The 18,667-nt window shown below is 47.8% G+C and overlaps 1 protein-coding gene across 5 annotated transcripts in view; it reads left to right on the top strand.

Moving 5' to 3' along the window:
- NHEJ1 (non-homologous end joining factor 1) overlaps positions 1–18,667 on the top strand; it is a 78,545-nt gene that overhangs the window by 55,268 nt on the left and 4,610 nt on the right. The gene's annotated exons all lie outside the window — the stretch shown is intronic.

Raw genomic sequence — 18,667 nt, 5'->3', positions numbered from 1 at the left:
CCTGCTGAGCAGAGAGCCCGATGTGGGACTCGATCCCAGGACCCTGAGATCATGACCTGAGCCGAAGGCAGCGGCTTAACCCACTGAGCCACCCAGGCGCCCCCCAGCCAGTCCTTCTTGACACAGTTTCTTCATTTGCTTCCAGAGATGTGTACTTTACTGGCCTTATTTTTCTGTTTCTATCCTCTGTTTCTTCTTTGCAATCTCCTTTGATGTTTTCCTTTTTTCTGTACCAAGGCTCTTTGTTTTCCAAGGTTCCATCCCTGGTTCTCTTCTGTTCTCTACCTGCCTTCCCTCTGTTGGTGATTACATTTAATCTCATGGCTTTAAGCCATTTTTATGCCTGTATCTCCAGCCCAGATCTTCCCAAACTCTAGACTTGTGTCTCCAGCTGCTTGTTCAATATTGCCAATGGAAAGTCTGATAGACAATTCAAACTCGGCACATTCAAATGGAACTACTGATTTCTCCCGCTCTCCCCAGCACACCTATGCCAAGCACGTTCCTCCTTTAACCTTCCCTTTTTAGTTGATGGCAACTCTGTCCTTCCACTTATTTGAATTAAAAAGCAATTTGGGGTCATGTTAATTAACTCTTATTTCTCATCCAGTCCATCAGGAAATTCTGTTGGCTCTTCTTTCAAGATAGATTACAGGCTCTTCTTCTGCTTCTTCCACCTTGATCGGAGCCATCTTCAATTTTTGCTCGGATGACTGTCGTAGACTCCTAACTTGTCTCTGTAACATCCACTCTGGCTCTCCTACAGTCTCTTCTTAATTTGGAAGCTGGGCTGACCCTTTGAAGTTCTAAGTTAGCCACTTCTTGGCTCCAAACCCTGCAAAGGCTTCCCATGTCACTTCAAGTAAAAGCAGTCCTCACCATGGCTGAGGAGTTCCTGGATATCTGACCCCCGTAGCTTCTCCGACCTCTCCTACAATCTCTTATTCCCTTACTTCCCTCTAGACCCATTGACCATCTTACTGTTCTTTCAGTACCCTGTGTACACTCTCCCCTTAAGCCTTTGCACTAGCTGTTCCCTCTGTTTCCAGCACTTGTCTCTCAGACACCCATGAACTAAATCTCTCGGGTCCTTCCGATGTTTGCTCAGATGTCATCTCGTCAAAGTCCCCCTCCCCCACCTGCCCTATTTAAAATGGCCATTCACCCCTCCATCCGTACACTCCCAATTCCTTATCCTACTCTTCTTCCTGCCCCCACTCCTCCCCTTGGCACCCAACATTCTTTAACATACTATTTTTTATTAGTGATCTTTCAGCACTAAAACATAGGTGCCACAGGGCAAGAATTGTTTTATGTTGTGTTCATTTTTGCAGCCAGGAACGGTACCTGGAATACGGCAGGCCCCGGTGCCTATCTGTTGAATTAATGTCCATCTAGTTTTAGGCATGGTCACAGAGCACGGATGACTGACAGGTTGAGTCCCATGAGTAGTAATTTCATCTCTCCAGCACCTTGTATTTACAGAATCTTTCTTGGCTCATTACCAACTCTTCTACCTCGTCAGGGGGCCCCCAGCCCCTCCTCCACCTGGGGGACTAGTCTGGCAAAATTCTACCAACTTTATACAGTCGAGAGTGACCAAAATAGCAAGACGTTGGTCCTCTCACTTTCCTCCCACCCTGAATGATTTAGAAAAAAAGAAATCTTAGAGCTCCGTGTTTCCTTTCCCAAATGACCCTTTCTCAGTTTGATTCCTTGATTTCTGGGCTTTAGGATCCTGTTTTTGGAAGTGTTTCTGGATGAAGCAAAATGCTTTGCATCCAGGAACGCCTGAGTAAGTAAGTCTCCACTTCTCTCCCCTAATCTAAATTTTGATTTACTGAGCCTCTTACCTTATGGCAGCTTCTCAAAGCTTCTCTTCTTGGGCCCAACCCAGGTGGAGTTGAACTGGTACATTCATAGCTTTTCCCAGGATTTCTCTGCTTTTCTGCCTTCAGGACTCCTTATGACCTCTGTGAACATATTTCTCACTTATGTCTTACTTCCTTGAAACCTGCCCCTTAACTCCTTTCATACTTTTCTTTCTTTCTTTCTTTTTTTAATAAAGATTTTTACTTATTTATTTCTTAGAGTGTGAGAGAGAACACAGGCAGGCAGAGTGGCAGGCCGAGGCAGAGGGAGAACCAGGAGCCCAATGCAGGACTCAATCCCAGGACACTGGGAAGGCAGCTAGCTGCTTAACCTACTGAGTCACCAAGGCATCCCATCACACTTTTCTGATGGCATTTTAAATTTACTTTTTAAAAAAAGAGTTATTTATTAATTTTAGAGGGGGGCATAGGGGCAGAAGGAGAGGGAGAGAGTTTCTCAAGAAGACTCCGCTCTATGCACGTAGCCTTACATGGGGCTCGATCTCACGACCCTGAGATCACAACTTGAGTGGAAACCAAGAGTCAGATGCTTAACGGACTGCGTGCCACCCAGGCACCCCTCTGACTGCATTTTTAATGGTGCCCACATCCCTCCTCTCTGAACTAGATCCCAGGTTATTAGGAATTTGATTGGAGAAGCTGACTCCTGCTTTCGATGTGGCTACCCCTATTCACTGTTGGCTCTTGTTGTGGTGGGGAGACTCTTCCTGAACCAGATCAGGCCTAGGCACAGGAAGCAGGCAGGGGCTAAAGGGTCTGCGTAAACTAAGGTTCCGATTGTGTGGGGAATGAGCTGCATGAAGGCCAGCTATGAAGTGACCGTTAGGAGTAAAGCATTGTGCCCACGTGCCAAGAGCTGCAGTGAGTCACTTTAGCACTCAGGGTTCTCGGTGGAAGATATGCCCCTCAAGACCTGGGGACCTGGCCTCCTGGGCTAGCCATCTATGTGCTGCCCTGTCTCTTTTTATCATGGTTGGCTTTTATTTCCTTGCCTTCTCTGCTTTATTCTCCCACAGATCTTACAGAAGCCACCTCAGTAGTTAGACACAGTGGAAGTAGAAGTGGAGGATAGCGGACTGGGCCAGGTGTCTCCTCAGCCTTTCTCCCGTGTCCATGACCCTCCTTCCCTTTGGAGGAAGGGGCCGATCCAGTCCCTTGTCCCTTGGTCCTTCCTTGAGAGTCTCCCTCAGGTGCCCTTCTGCTCTGGCTAGTGGCCTTCAGAGTGGGATTGCGCTGGGGGCTGTTGCTCCCTGGGGTGGGAATCAGAGGGAATAAAATTTCTCTCCCACCCTCTTCCTCTGTTTTGGTGGGTTGGAGGGCCCAAACCTTGACAGTTAGTGTTTTATTATCAGCAGGTGTTCAAGATGCCCTGTAACCAGAGCCTAAGTTCGGTCCTTCCTTCATGCCCTCACCTGGAGATGAACCCTGGAGTAGCTCTTCTGTTCCCTAGGGTCAGCCTGGTGTCAGGGCTGCCTGTCCTCCCTAACTGAGCCTGAGGATGGCGGTTTAGCAAACTCAGGGGGAATTTTAAACCCACAAGGTTATGGCTTCCTGCAAGGAAGTGGGGAGTGTATCAGTAGGAAGCGCTAAATTAGGTAACCAGGGCATCCTGTCCTCCTCAGTGAAACCTAGATCCGAGAGAGTGTGAGATGTCATTCCCTAGAAATGACCTTAGAGGACATGGACAGTAGCCAGGAGAGATGACAAGGAGTGGAGAGAAGTCCTGGGCCGAGGGACCGAAGTCTCAGGAAGCAGGTTTGAGCCTCAGGCCTGATCTCATCCATTTAAGATGATTTCCTCCCCATCAGACCTGTCAAGACCTGATTCCCGCTTCTCTCCTCCTCCAGACCCTGCCTCCCGCCACCCACCCTCTGCTCCCCCATAGTGTGGCCACACTCCTCTTCCAAGTCGAGCTCAGACTTGAAGCTTATCTTTCAACCTCCACTTTTGTCTCCCTGTACTCCTCCTCCCCTGGTAGCTCCTTAGGCCCCACTCAGTTTTTTCTAGGCAGTCACTGGATTTTAGAGTCCTCACTGGGGGAGGACACTTGGAGGTCACGTCCCTCCAGGGCCCCCCCAGCCATGACTTTAGCAGGTGCCCTGTTGGGAATGTGTATTTTGAGTTAAACTGGTGGCCAGTGACTGGGGCCTAGCAGTCGAGCTGCTAGCCCTTCAGCTTCCTAACCAGCAACCTGCCAGGTTTCTTGTCTTTCTGGAAAGTGACTTTGTATCCAGACTTTTTTTTTTTCTACAACCTCAGGTTCCTTGGAATCCCCGCCCTTCCTTAGACTCAGAGTCCAGAGGGCCAGGAACTGGTTCAAGTCTGGAGAGCACATCCCTCAACGGACCTATGTTCTTGGACTCGGGTAGTCACTGCAGTTGTTGCGTTAAATAATTTTCACATTTTCACTGGGGTGTTTGATTTATTCTGGTTTTCACTGTGTCTTTTAAGCTATTTCCACTATAAAATATTTGGTACCTATGAAAGAAAATATATGACGTATTTAAGGTATAAAGGGTAAGAAAACAAACACTGTGTACCCACCAGCCACTGTATTTTTAAGCAATTAACAGTAATATTCAGTTCCTTTGCCCTCGCGTGTCCTTTCCTGTTTACCCTCAGTGGATTAAGAACAGTGGGAAGAGCAGCTGGAGAGCCTTGAGGGTCATTCTATGCCCTTCTCCACAGAAGCAGCCCTGGGCCTACATCCGTCTAGTGGAGTTCAGGCGCTGACCATGAGTGTTACTTTTGTAACAGGAAAGCTGTGCAGGACACAGTTTATCCCTCAGGACACAGTCCATCCCTGCCCCCATCAAATGGGATGTCTAAATATTTAAGATGCATTTCCCTAGAGGACCTCTGACAGCTTTGGTTTCCTCTTCTGGGCATTTCTGTCTCCCTCTTCCCGTGCCCTCCCCAAACCTAAAAATCAACAATGGTTCAGGTAGTTCCAGAAGTCTTCTTTGATTTTCCGTCCTGTTCCATTTTGTCTGGCTCCTACCAGCTAAATATCTAGAGATAAACCAGACTGCCCAGGTTGGCCTGCCAGGGTTGGCCCCAGAGGCAGAGGACAAGCCACTTTTCCTCTTCCCCAGAGCCACTGGACATGAATTAAGGTTGCATGTAGTCTCCACTGTTAAGGAGCTTATAATCCAGTGGAGTGTTAATATACACAAATATACAAAACACATTATAGACTCAGAGTAAGTTAATTCATTTAACTATTATCTTGGCATATGCAACTGACGAATCACTGACCTCTATCCCTGAAACTAATAATACACTACAGGTTAATTAAATAAAGTTAAATAAAATAAATAAGTAAAAAAATATTATCCTGGCAATTAATTGGAAGGAAAAAAAAATCCTTCATTAGCTTGAGTGAAAGGAAAATTTACTGAAGAGACACGGGGAGATCTCTTGGTCCCTGATTTTAGGACACTTAACCATGTCTCACAGCAGCTGGAAAGATGGCTCTTACTCTGGGATCTCAAGATCACTCCTTTATGGCCCTCATGCCGACCTGCTGGCCAGTTTGTTTTCTCCTACCATAAACTATTAACTGGCATGTGACTTTGGCTTGCATTATGGTTCACTCTGACTACCTCTGTGTGACCTTTCTAGCTAAGTATCTGCTGTTATCCAGTGAAAGTCTCTACAGCAGTTTCTTACCCGGGGGTCCATGCTTCCCTTGAACACTCATGTTTTGAAATTCAAGGTTTCGGGGCACCTGGGTGGCTCAGTCAGTTAAGCATCGGCCTTTAGCTCAGTTCATGGTATCAGGGTCCCGGGATCGAGTCCCACATTGGGCTCCCGCCTCAGCTTGGTCGGCCTGTCCCTATCTCTCTGCCTTTCCCCCCGCTCATGCTTTCTCTCTTTCTCAAATCAATAAACCTTAAAAAAAGAAAAAAAAAGAATTCAGGATTTCATGAATTGGACAGGGTGAGGGGGTGGAATTACAGCCTTATCTTCAGTAACCTGTAACTAGAATTTGGCATTTCTTCTATTATAAATATAAGGAAAACCCACTACTGCATTAGCGGCATCTATGATTTTTGTCACTGACAGAAATCACAGATACTTTCCGGTCATTTTATAGTGGCTGCTGATATCATGGGATATAGCTTATGTTCATCACTGTTTGAAATTAGGACTTATTAGACCCACTACTAGATCTTGTCATTTAAGATATTCATAAAGAAGCATATATATTATCACAGCACTCACGTAAAAAATATTTGAATAACAGCATTTCGATTCATTGGTTTTCTTTGTAATAATCTGTGTTTTATTGTATGTATTTGAAAAGAGTCGTCAGGCTTCGCTGGACTGTGTAGGAGTCCGTGACACCCAAAAAAAGGCTAAGAATCCATCCTGTGTGGATCACAAACCTGATGGAGATAATCTGATTGGTCTAGGGATTGGGTTCTCTTGGGTCATGTGTTCACCCTTGACCTCATTAGCTGAGGTCAGGGGATGTGGGTCCCGCAGCACAGATTTGACCCCCTCATCTTGCCCTTTTTAGTGGGGCACTGTGGGTGAACAGGACGCATTTCCAAAGAAGGGGGCTTAGCTGAGCTAGCCACCTTAATTTTCTTTGAAGTCATTTGTATTTGATACAGAGAACAGTTTTCTTCCATAGCCATATTGTACCACCTAGCTAGGAAATCCATGCTGTGGGTGCACCTGACCGGTTCACTTGGTAGAGCGTGCATCTCTTGATCTCTGGGTTGTGAGTTCAAGCCCCATGTCGGGTGTAGACATTGCTTAAAAATAAAGTCTTTCAAAAAATGTGCTATTGATCATCAAAGAAACCAGTAGAATGTGGATAGATCAATATGCATCCAGAAAGAGATCTACGGATGGTTTAAGTGGTATCGTATCAGTATGGCAAGGAAACACAGTTTGTATTTGGAATAATAGTAAAATTTTAATGCTGAGTGAAAAAAAAATTCTCCTCTTCTTCCCACCAGGATCATGGATCCTGGGAGAAGTAGCCTTCCAACATACGTTTTCTCCAAATTATAGGTTCCATGTTCAATCTGTCATAGATGGGCTTGGCATATTCTTCCAGGATATGCAATCTTTGTGCCAGGAAAACAACACAGTACTCACTCTCTGCTCAAAGAGGAGCAAGGGAGTTTAGTGCTGAAGACACGCATTCTTCTAGCCTGGGGCTGAGTTAGGAATTTGAGTGCAGAGATTTCCAGACAATCTCCTTTTCCTGAGGCAATATCACGCATATTTAGCTGCACAGTCTCATTCCCTGCCTGACACCGTTTCTCCTTGCTGGTTTTCCTGCATTCACGCCAGTAATTCTGACAGATCTGGTAGCAGTGATTTTGGCTGGGGGCTGTTAGCTGGCCGGTTCTTGTAGATCTCCCTCCTATTTTCAACTCAATACCCTTGTCTGAATTAACGGACCTGTCTGTCCTCTGGCCCCACCCTCCAGACCCACCCCATGGCATTGCCTGTGCAGGCCTCCAGCACAGGTTAAGAGGAAAGAATCTGGGGGCAGGGTTGGGACATAGCTGACAAGGACGAGAAATCCTGCCTGCTTTTCCGCTGTTCTCAGGGCAGACTGGGCATAGACCTGTATCACAGAACTGAGCAGATTTTGCTGAACCCACAATCATTCACTTCTTTCGTTGGTCCTAGAATCATCTGGCTCAGAGAAGGTGCCAAGTAAGTGAATAAATATATTGGTTTCTGTGGCTTGAGATTTTTTTTCCTTGATCCTGCTTTCGGGATTATCTCCTGCTATTAAGCAAGGATTTATTCCGCGCGCGCGTGCACGTGTGTGTGTGTGTGTGTGTGTGTGTGTGTGTGTGTACACTCCCTTGTTTATTTAATAAAGAATTTAAAGCAGCTTTTTAAATAATCCTTTGAATCTTACTATCTCCCAGTTGCAGTCCTGGGAAACAGTGTTCCCTTTACCTATTCCTGGAGAACTTGCAGCAGAATGTATTTACTGGAGTCTAATTCAGCATCCCCAGACCTCAGGCTGCCTTGTTAAGGCATTTGCTGTTAGCAAATGGCCTTTGGGATGAAGTCAGGCTCAGTGATAGAGAACCTCAGACTGTGGGAAGCTGCCATCTGAAAATCTCAGGGCATTGAACTTGAAAGGTGCTCAGGACACAGAATCTCCAAGTCTACTTATTCCTTCTCTGTAGGACTTAAGGAGACTCTCTTCTCCCTCCCCGACCTCCAATCCCACCCCCTCCCCCAGTCGGTACATCCTTTGCTCGATACCAGTAGGTTTTGCTCCTACGAGCTGATATGAAGAGCTTAAAAAAAAAAAAAAAGGAGCCAGATATGGCTTTGAGGTTGTGCTGTGTGCCTCAACTTAAACCCTGCTGGGTCATGGGAATCTAGGGCTGTAGAAGGAAGAAGAACTAAGAAGTCCCCAGAGTTCCAGCCTCTTGCTTTTTGGATTCAGTGAGAGATTGGCAGTCCAGGGCCCAGATCTTTAACTGGGCTCACCAAAAGAAGGTCATCAGCCAGGACTGGAGTCAACTTCCTTCCCAAAGCTCTGCAGCAAACACAGATTGTAGGCTCCATGAGGCCATGTCTGTGCCCCCAGACTGAGTGCCCAGCACGTACCGCAGAGCCTGGCACATAATAGACTCTGGGTAAATATTTGCTGAATGAACCTGAACTCTAGGAACACACAACCTGGTCAAGGAAATAGACAATGAATAAACAAATAAACCGTTGAAAGTTATTGTAATTGCTTTGAGGGAAAAGAATAGACTTCTCTAAGGGCAGACACTGGATGACGTGATGGGGGGCCTGAAGAAGTGGCATTTAAACTGAGACCTGAAAGATGGGATGGGTCCAGCTTTGAAGCCAGTGGAGGACAGAGATCCAGGAGATGCCGGGAGACGGAGATCCAGGAGGTGCCGGGGGATGGAGATCTAGGAGATGTTGGAGAACAGATGTAGGAGGTGCCTTTACCGCCGGCTGGCTAGAAGTCATGCCGAGGAGAAAGTCTGCATGCTTATGTATTTAGAGTCTTGGAAGCTATTTATAGACAAAAAGGAGGGTCTACTGTTGGTTCCTGGTTAGTGTGTTCACCACGTCCCCCGCCCACCCTATTCCTCATATATCCAGCTTTGTTTTATAATGCTCTAGACTTAGGGCTGTTGACTGGGAATCAAAGGCTCCAGTGTGGCCAGGAAGAACAATTTGTTTATGCGTCTCACTCCTCCACTGGACTGTGAGCTTCTTGAAGGCAGTGAACTCCATCTTATCCTCAGGACAGGGCATGCTCTATGGTGGAGTCCACAATTTGGTTGAATGGTCAAGTGAATCGTACTGCTGATAGCTGTTGAGTGCTTTCTATGTGTCAGGAAGCGGAACAGGCACCTCCCATGTACTAGCTCATCCTCGTGATGACTCCGTAATGCAGACCTAGTATTATTGCCAACATGTCACTGGAGAACCAAAGGCTCATTAGCAAGAGAAAGTGATGGATTTGGGATTTGGGCGGAAGCACTTGACTCCAGAGCCCATACTGTCCAGCTGAATTAAAATGCTTCTGGTTGCCTTCAAGGAGCAGAGATTGCTTGGAATGCTCAAGGGAATGGGACTAACACATTACACACATGATCTCATTTAACACTTCTCCCAACAACCCTCATCAATAGGAATTATTTTACTTGTTTTATAGAGAGAAAATTGAGGCTCAGAGAGATTAAGTCAGGGGGCACCTGGAGGGCTCAGTCAGTTGAGTGTCTGACTCTTGGTTTTGGCTCAAGTCACAATCTCTTGGTCATGGAACTAAGTCCCACCCCCAACCCCGCTGCCCTCCCCCACCCGGCCTTGAGCTCTACACTCAGCACGAATCTGCTTCAGATTCTTTCTCCTGCTCACTCTCTCTCTAATAAATAAATAAAATCTTCTTAAAATATTTAATTAATTTATTTATTTGAGAGAGAGAGAGAGCGTACAAGCAGGGTGAAGGGCAGAGGGAGAAGCAGACTCCCACAGAGTGGGGAGCCCGATGTGAGATTTGATCCTGGGATTCTGGGGTCATGACGAGAGCTGAAGGCAGACCCTTAACTGACTGAGCCACCAAGGTGCCCTAAATAAAATCTTTTTTAAAAAATATAATTTAAAGAAAGAGAGATTAAGTCACTTAGCTAAGATAATAAAACGAATATGTAAATGGTGGTCTTATTTTCAGAGCCAGGCCCGCAGGACTATAGAGCCTATGGTCTGTCCCCGTTCTGTGCTAACTCCCAGTCACTCACTCACTGGGCAGGAATCTGCCATGCTCACTGGGTTAATGTCCTATAAATGTTTTTCAGGCCTGTTGGGAGCCTGAGAGTCTCTTCCTCAAAGAGGAAACAGAGTGGAGAATGGGAAGCAGAGGGAGGGCAGAGACTTTATCTTTTTTTAAAAAATCCTTTTTAAAAATTGAGTTATAATTCTTGTACCATAACATTTACCAGAAGCAGGCAATTCACTGGTTTTACTCTATTCACAAGGCTGTGGAGCCATAGCTACTATTTTAATTCCAGAACCTTTTCATCGCCCTGAAAAAAAAGAATCCCTGTACTGATCTGCAGTCATTCCTTATTTCCTCCTACGCCCCCCAACCCCAGCTCTTGGACTCGCTAATCTACTTGGTCTCTACATAGATTTGCCTATTCTGAATATTTTACACAAATGGAATGATACAAGATGTGGTCTTTTGTGTCTGGCTTCTTTCACTTAGGCTTGTGTTTTCCAGATTCATCCTCTGAGGGATGAAGTATCGTCCTTCATTTTTAAAAAAAAAAAAAAGATTTATTTATTTATTCGACAGAGATCACAAGTGGGCAGAGAGGTAGGCAGAGTGGGGGGGGAACAGGCTCCCTGCTAAGCAGAGAGTCCTATACAGGGCCCGAACCCAGTACCCTGGGATCATGACCTGAGCTGAAGACAGAGGCTTTAACCCACTGAGCCACCCTTCATTCCTTTTTATGGCAGAATAATATGCCATTATATGGGTCTCGTGCCTTTTGTTTATCCGTTCATCAGCTGATGGACGCTTGTGCTGTTTCAACTCTGGGGTTATTTTGAATAATGCTGCTGTGAACATGCATGCACAAGTTTTTGTATGAACATATGTTTTCAGTTCTCTCTGGTGGAGACCTCACAGTGTAATTGCTAGGTCATATAGTAACTTTACCCTTAACTGTTTGAGGAACTGCCAAATTGCTTTTCAGGGTAGTTTATCTTTTATTAATAAATGTCTTAACTTGAAGTATAAGATATATACAGAAAAGTACCCATATCATCAGCGTGGGGCTCGAAGAATTATTACAAAGCACACATGGCCACATAATCAGTACCCCGCCAGGAACTAGGAAGTTTCCAGTACTCAGTATGTACCACCTCTGAAGGATAAGTACTGTCCTGGCTTCTGATGTGATCAATTATTGTGCCCCATTTTGAGCTTCATAGGAATGGAATTCTATGGTACATACTCCTTTGGGTGTGACTTCTCTCCCTCAACGAAATGTTCACAAAGTTTCTCCATGTTGCGGTGACCAGCGCTGTGTTCCTTTTCATTTCCGGATAATAGATCATTGTCAGACCACACCACAATTCATTTATGTGTTTGCATGGGGTGTGTACATAGACTTGGAAGGGTTGCTTCACGGTTATACACGTTTTCAGACTTAGTAGAGACTGCCGAACAGTTTTCCAAAGTGACTGTGAACTTGGACTCACACAAGAACTCTCTGAGAGTTCTGGTTGTACCACATCCTTGGCAACACTTGTATCATCTGTCCCTTCCCTTTCAGCCATCCTAGTAAATACGCGGCCGTGCACTAGTTTTATATTGATTTTTAAGAGCTTTTCATGTATTCGCCGTTGATTCTGGAAACGAGTCCTTCATTGGTTATGTGCATTGCTGGCCTTCCCTCCCGTTCTGTAGCTTGTTGTTTTTCTCCTAACAGTGTCTGCTGATGAGCGGAGAGGTTCCTAATCCTAGTGGGGTCCAGTGTATCAGTCTTTTCCCTTGTGATTTGTGTCCCATTCAATCTTTACCTACCTAAGGTCATGAAGATCAGGCCCTTATCATGAATGTGTGTGTGTGTGTACATGGGTGCATATGGTGAGGCGGTATATCCCCTACAGAGTAAGATTTCTGGGGTGGACAGGACATGGTGTTTCCCTACAGGGAGTAGGTAGCAGGCAGGGTGGGGGTGTCGGGGGGAGCTCATGAGATGACAGCCACCACGGGCTTGTGTTCCCAGCTGTCAAGCGTGTAATCTGGAGTGAAAGAGAATCCCTTTAGTGGTTCAGGTCCTACAGAGTACTAGCAGATCCTCTAAATCACCTCTGTGCCCCGGGGACCCAGCTGACTCTCCTCTGTTCTCCCCTCGAACATGGGGGCGGGGGGGGGTGCAGGGGAATGGGAAAAAAAAGAAATTTGTACTCCCGAACAGTGCTCATGGCCCAGGGCAGGGATCCGGAACTTTCAGAGCCAGGTGCCTGCCTCATAGTTGTGATTTTGGTTGTTATTAAACCTTAGGCCTTTTCTCTCTGATCTGTACCGCACGGCTGCATCTGCATCTGGAAAGAGGATGGTGAGGTGGCTGAACGCGGGAGAGGCACTCTTGACCATCCTTCAGACTGCTGGTCTCCCAGCCCGGCGGCCGGAGCCCCTCCCTGAGCCCACGCGGACAGGAGCTGCTTGTTCTTGGAGCAGGAGCAGGGGCCGCTGCTGCAGTTCCTGAGGGGCTCGAGGATTCCTCCCCCCCAGGAAACCGCTTTGGTCCCCCAGCCCCTGTGCTGCTTGTTAGGCGCTCCCCAGACTAGAAAGCCCCGGTTTGTGCTGGGGCTGGGTGGGGCTTCGGGGACAGTTTCGCTTGGGCCTGCAAAGGGGAGGGGTGGCTGTGGAGCGAGCAGAGGGTCACAGCTCAGGCTGTACCATTCGCTTGTCACCTTGAGAAGTTCCACCTTGTCTGGCAAAACCCCCTTTCAGAGGCAGCCACCACAAAGGGCTCTTATGAGCTCAGCGGCCCCTGCCCCCACCTCCACTTCCACTCCCTTTCCCATTATTTTTCTTTTGGGGCAGAGCTGAGGGGCCTTCCTGCTATGACTTTGAGGGGCTGAACTCCTTTTAAAAGGAGACGTAGAGTCTTGAGCCTCCGTGTACCAGAGACTCCTTTTGCGGGTTTTCTAGCATCATCAGAGGACCCTTCAGGCCTGGAGTCTGGAGGGCCTCACAGTCTTTTCCCTCTCGCAGCGTCTTGGGCTGTTTGGGGATTTAAGAAGCAGGTGAGGGCTGGCTTCTAGTACTAGGCCTCAGAGTGGGGACAGCAGCCTGCTTCTGGGGACGTGGGAGGGGGCAGAAGGGAGGGATACCTATCTCCCTGGGGGACTCTAGGACTTCGTGTGGCCTGGAGTTGGGCCTCCTAGGTCTTCTACCTAGCATTCTGCCACTTTCTAGCTGTGGCCTTAGTTCAGTCACTTAACCACTCTGAGCCTTTATTTTCTCATATATACAATGAGAATGATCTTCGTGCCTAGCTGATAGGGCTACTGTGGAGATTGAGATAATCCATTAAAATGCTTATTACTCTAGTACCTAATACATGAAAGCATCCCCAAATGTTAATTTTACTGATATTATTCAAGCTGTCTGTTTGAAGTTTTTTTTTTGTTGGTTTTTTTTTTTTTTTAAGAGAGATTGACAGAGAGCATGAGCAGTAGGGAGAGGGAGAAGCAGGCTCCCTGCTGAGCAGAGAGCCCAATGTGGGACTCCATCCAAGGACCCTGGGATCATAACCTGAGCCAAAGGCAGACACTTAACCAACTGAGCCACCCAGAGGCCCCCAGGCCATCTGTTTGGACATCTCTCTCATAGCTCTCTTACCATCTCTGTCTTTTCTGACCATATAGCTAAGGGAGCTAGCTGGGCCTCCAGAGGAACCAGAAAAATCTGAATAATATAAGTAGGACTAGACTTTATCTCAGACTGTTTTGAACTCTGCACATATCTTATCTCCATTGCATTTCCGGCACCATGAGAGAGAGAGAGAGAGGCGGCAAAATGATCCCATTAGAAGGGCAGGCTGCAAAGGGAGTGATTTCATTTGACCAGACTGGTACCTGTATTACACGTGCAACGGTGCAGCCACCGCCTCCCTCCTCCCCCCGATCTTGTTTCAGCCTGGGGAGGGTCAAGGAGGTCTGCAGTGAATCTGTAGGCTCCTAAACACAAGATTAAGTTCAGGCTTGTCTGTGGCTTCTCCTTTGCAGAGCTTGGCACTGAGCAGGCGGGGGCGGGGCTCTGGAGCTGGGAGGCTAGGGGCCACAGGGGGAGCAGTGCCAGGTCAGCGGAGGCACCCAGAATGGTCAGCGGAAGCCTGACGTGGCCTAGACCCAAACAAAGCTAAACCAGACCAAACACAGGAGCAGCCCCAGCTATCGGGTCCTCACATGCCGTGTTCAAGGGCAGCGTGCCTTGTGCGCATAGGGTGCCGTGTGCTCTCCCACATCAGCAAGATTTGCAATCAGTGGGCTGATAGACCCCACAGGGTATTCTGTGAGGGAGCAGACAGAGCCTGGAACTTGGCTGAAACTTTTAGATGAGCCAGCCAGCCGCTGTGGAATAATCATGGGGAGGGAGGAGGAAGAGGGAGCTGGTTGTCTCTGGAAAACCCGGACACCACCACCCTGTCTCTTCTGTGTCCTAGTAGCGATTTATTTTTTTCTCCCAGACTCTGAAGAAATGCAGAGATTAATCCCATGCAGACACATTGGTCTGTTCACCACGCGGGTGGCGTCGCTGAAGCTCGTTTTCTTCTAGTTCAGGAGCCTTTGTTGAGTGTGTTGGTTTGCACGTGGCAGGGTGGAGCCTCTTGCACGAGGCTCATTTGGGGTCAGGAAGGGGCAGTGAGAAAGGGTCCCACCCTCAAGCCAAAGTGTCCTCAGAAAGGGGGGGCTTAGTTGGGATGCTTATGCTGGAGCATTCTGGGGAGCAAGCTGCCTGTGCTCCGTGTGCCTCTGGAGAGGTTGGCTTTCCTCCACCACGCCGCGGACAGAAAGAGGGGAGGGGGGGTGGAAGTGAGACCTGCACCTCTTGGGGAGGTCCTGAACTCTGGGGGAGCAAACGAGATCTTCCAGAAGCAACAGAGCAGTGTGCGGGGAGATAAGGAGACATATTTCTCGAACGGGCAACCTTTATATTACTGTGTGTGACCCTTCCCACAATCTCTTGAAAGTACGTGTCGGTAGCTGTCCTCACTTCTTTGGTGAGGAACATAGCCACTGACTGGCACAGCGGGGACTTAAAGCTAGGACCCACTGGTGCAGAAGCCACACTGCTGTGGTCCTCCCCAGAATCTGAGCAGGGGCTCGTGTGGCAATGGCGGACAGGGAATGACCGGCGGGTTACCAGCCAGGGTTTCCACAACCGTGGGTCCCTGCTCTGGGCTTTGATTAGTCACTGAGTTGTTGGAAGAGCGTATGCTTTGGGGTGCAGTGGGAAAGTGTTCATAACTTGGTCAGACCTATAGTATTAAGGCTTCTCTTGAACCTCCTTGGCCCAGGCGAGAAGAGTCCCAGTGTGCCTTGCAGGGGAAAGGGACAGACATTTCTTGGGTACTTACTCTACCCTCTCATTTATCCCTGCATGAACCCTGACATCAGATTGTTAGTCTCTGCAGCCCCTCCCTGTCCATCTAGCCATCGCTCCGTCTCTCTCTCTCTCTCTCTCAAGAATCAGACCTTGATTGAGTATAATTTGCCCAGAGTGTTCCCATCAGCAGATAGACCTAAGGTACAAATCCAAGTCTTTGGGCTCTCACGCCAGAACGTAAAGCTTGTTTCTACTTCTCTTTTTTCTTCTAAGAACTTTTCTCCCTAATCCCCAGAAGATCTTGGTGCTTCCTCTTTGAGTGAGAAGCCGCTTTTGACTTTCTCTTTTTAAACTGTGATACTTCCCCTGGGCTTTGGCTTCATCTTTCCTTCTCCTCTCACCCTTTTGCTACTAACGCTGAGTCTGTGTTGTGGACGCAGGGGTCATTTCAGGTTTTCTTTGGTCTAGGGATTTATTTTAGGTTTCTGGGTCATCCCCCTGTGACATCTACTTTCTGCCCTGGAGCGGAGTGATCCTTGAGTGTCTCAAACACTATGTCTACTCCATCAGCAAATCCTGGCTGGCCATGCCTTCAGATACCCCCCAAATCTGGTCATTCCACTGCCCCCAGCCCCAGACTCCCACCGCCTTCCACCTGATCACCCTAGCAGCCTTCTAACAGGTCTGCCCACTTCTTCCGTGCCTGCCCTTCAGCACTCAAAGGGATGCTTTTTAAATGTAAATCAGATCGTTTCCCTCCTCTGTGAGCTCTTGTGGCTCCCCATCTTACAAACAGAACCTAATATACTACATTAACTCATGATTTCAAATAAACACCCAGACACATATACTCCAACCTGCCAGGCTCATTCTCTGATACGAGGCGACCATCTAATTGATCGTGCAAACTGGGACCTAATAAGAGAGAAAGGGATGCCTGTTAATAAACAGCACCCAGCGTGAGCCAGGGCTAGACCCACGCAAACTGGGAATCTTGGTCTCCTGACCCAGATAGCCACGTGGATCATTCTCCCGCTTCTGTTTGGGTCTTTTAAAAAGGTTACTCTCTCAGCAGGGCCTTCTTTGGCCTCTGTTCAGAACAGGAACACATCCCTGCGCCTCTCCCCTGACGCCTGTGCTCATTTGTTTCTTCTCCGCGACGCTGTCACCATCTGAGTGTTTGAATCAGCTCTGTGTGTGTTGTGGTTTCCGCTCCCTAGACTGTAGACTTCAAGAGGGCAGGGGATTTTTTTTTTTTAATCTCTTGTTCAGTCTGTCCTAAACCCAGCAACTCAGTCATCCTGAGCACCATAGAGGGTCAGTAAATATTTGTTGGGTGAATGGACTGAGGGTGGAGAGGAGCGCCCGGCAGGAGACCTGTTGGTTAGAGTCTTTCCTTTTAGAATCCTCATCCTAAACCATTTTTCTTGTTCTTCTCTATTTATTTTGGTAACCCTTTGGTAATGTGAAACCTTAGAAGAATTTTCCAGTGTGCCCTTAACCCTACGCGGAGCTACTGATGAAAATGTCCATGCTTTCCTAAAGGAAGGCTTGCGCACTCCCCAGGATGGGGAGTTGGTGAGTGCTACCTGTAGAGTTCACCAGGTTGCGTGAGAAAAGCTGTGTGTTTGGGGCACTGCCCCCTGCGTGTGCTCCTGTGATAACTGGGGGCTTCACCGACTCCTGGGGCTGATGCCAGTCCTGAAGACCTGCTCAAGGCTGATGCTGGGGGGTTCCAGTTTGCGTGGTTCTGCTGGCTCTTTTGTCCCCTACACCTGTCCCCTGGGCTGTGGGCCAATATAGAGTAGGATGAGCACTGTGTCAGGGTTCAGCCTTTCCTTACTTGGATTCCAAAGGTTTCTTTTCTGAAACAGCCTCAGGGAAAGGAGGGATGGAATTGGAGTGGGGGAGAGAGTGGAGTGGGAAATCTGACTTCTTTCTTTCTTTCTTTTTTCTTTGAAGATTTTTTTCTTTATTTATTTATCCGAGAGAAAAAGAGAGAAAGCTTGAGAGAAAAGAGAGAGAGCACAAGCAGGGGGAGTGGCAGGCAGAGGGAGTAGCAGTTTCCCCGCTGAGCAGAAAGCCCGGTGCAGGACACATTCCCAGGACCCTGAGATCCTGGCCTGAGCCAAAGGCAGACGCTTAACTGACTGAGCCACCCAGGGGCCTCCTGAGCTCTAATTTCTAATGGAAAGCCACAACGGGGATCTCTCCAGCAGATCCTGCTGGGGTCAGAGAGCAGGAGGGAGCCTTGGAATCACTGGGAGTGAGTTTGAGATCTCACCAGTGGCGATGGGAGTTGCAGACACATCTCCACTAAAGAAGGGAATTTGGGTGCTGGGACCAGAAATGGGCTGCAGTAGGAAAAGAAGGGGAAATAAAGTGCCCTATAGGATTTCTGTAGCTTTGGTTTTCCTAAAGCTTCTGATACGGCCAGACGGCGGGGGCCAAAGTCCCAGGGAACTGGAGATAGGAGAGAAATGCTTCTCTGTTTTGCCTAATGAAAGGTCACAGTCTAGCAGTTCAGTTAGTGAAGGGCTTCGAAATGGAGCAGAAACCTACAAAGGCAAACTCAGAGGATGCCTCTGAGCCCTCACTCTTGATTCAGTATTCATTCAGAGCCAAGAAAGCCTTGGCAAGCATGGGTATAGCAGAGAAAGCCACTTTGTGAAACAAAAGGAAACTTCCGGGGCATATCCTTTGTCAGAACACCCAGCCAGCCCTTAGCAATCTAGCCTCCTGGTCTTATTTCCCATGAGATACGTCGACATATCCTGTCTTTTCACACCTTTGTGCTTCAAATACTTCCCCACATTCGCAGTCTAAGGGAGGAGGCTGGCTGTATGTCACCCCCCACCCCCACCAACCCCTGCCCCAGGCTTTTTGCTGGACAGTCAGAACTCCTCCGGTTCTTTTTCTCCGGTTCTCATTACCCTTTATTTCTAACTCTGATAGCATAACGCTTAAAAAAAAAAACCCTGAAATCTGCCTATTCCTTGCACCTGAATATAAACCCTTTGAGGCAAGGACGGTGACTTCTTCATCTTTGACTAACTCGGCCCTGTTCTGAGGGGGAAAGGTGCATCTCTTTTCCCTCACCCTAGTCCTGCAGTCCCTAACACACGGTAGGATCTCAGGGGCTTTCTGCTGCGTAGAAGTGGTTCTGGGTCGATCAGATGAACGCAGTCCG

The sequence above is a fragment of the Mustela putorius genome, unplaced genomic scaffold (assembly GCF_011764305.1).
Source record: "Mustela putorius furo isolate JIRA1106 unplaced genomic scaffold, ASM1176430v1.1 tig00000275_pilon_pilon_pilon, whole genome shotgun sequence".
Lineage (NCBI taxonomy): Eukaryota > Metazoa > Chordata > Mammalia > Carnivora > Mustelidae > Mustela > Mustela putorius.
Note: the sequence above shows the minus strand (reverse complement) of the source record. Positions and strands in the feature narration are given on the sequence as shown.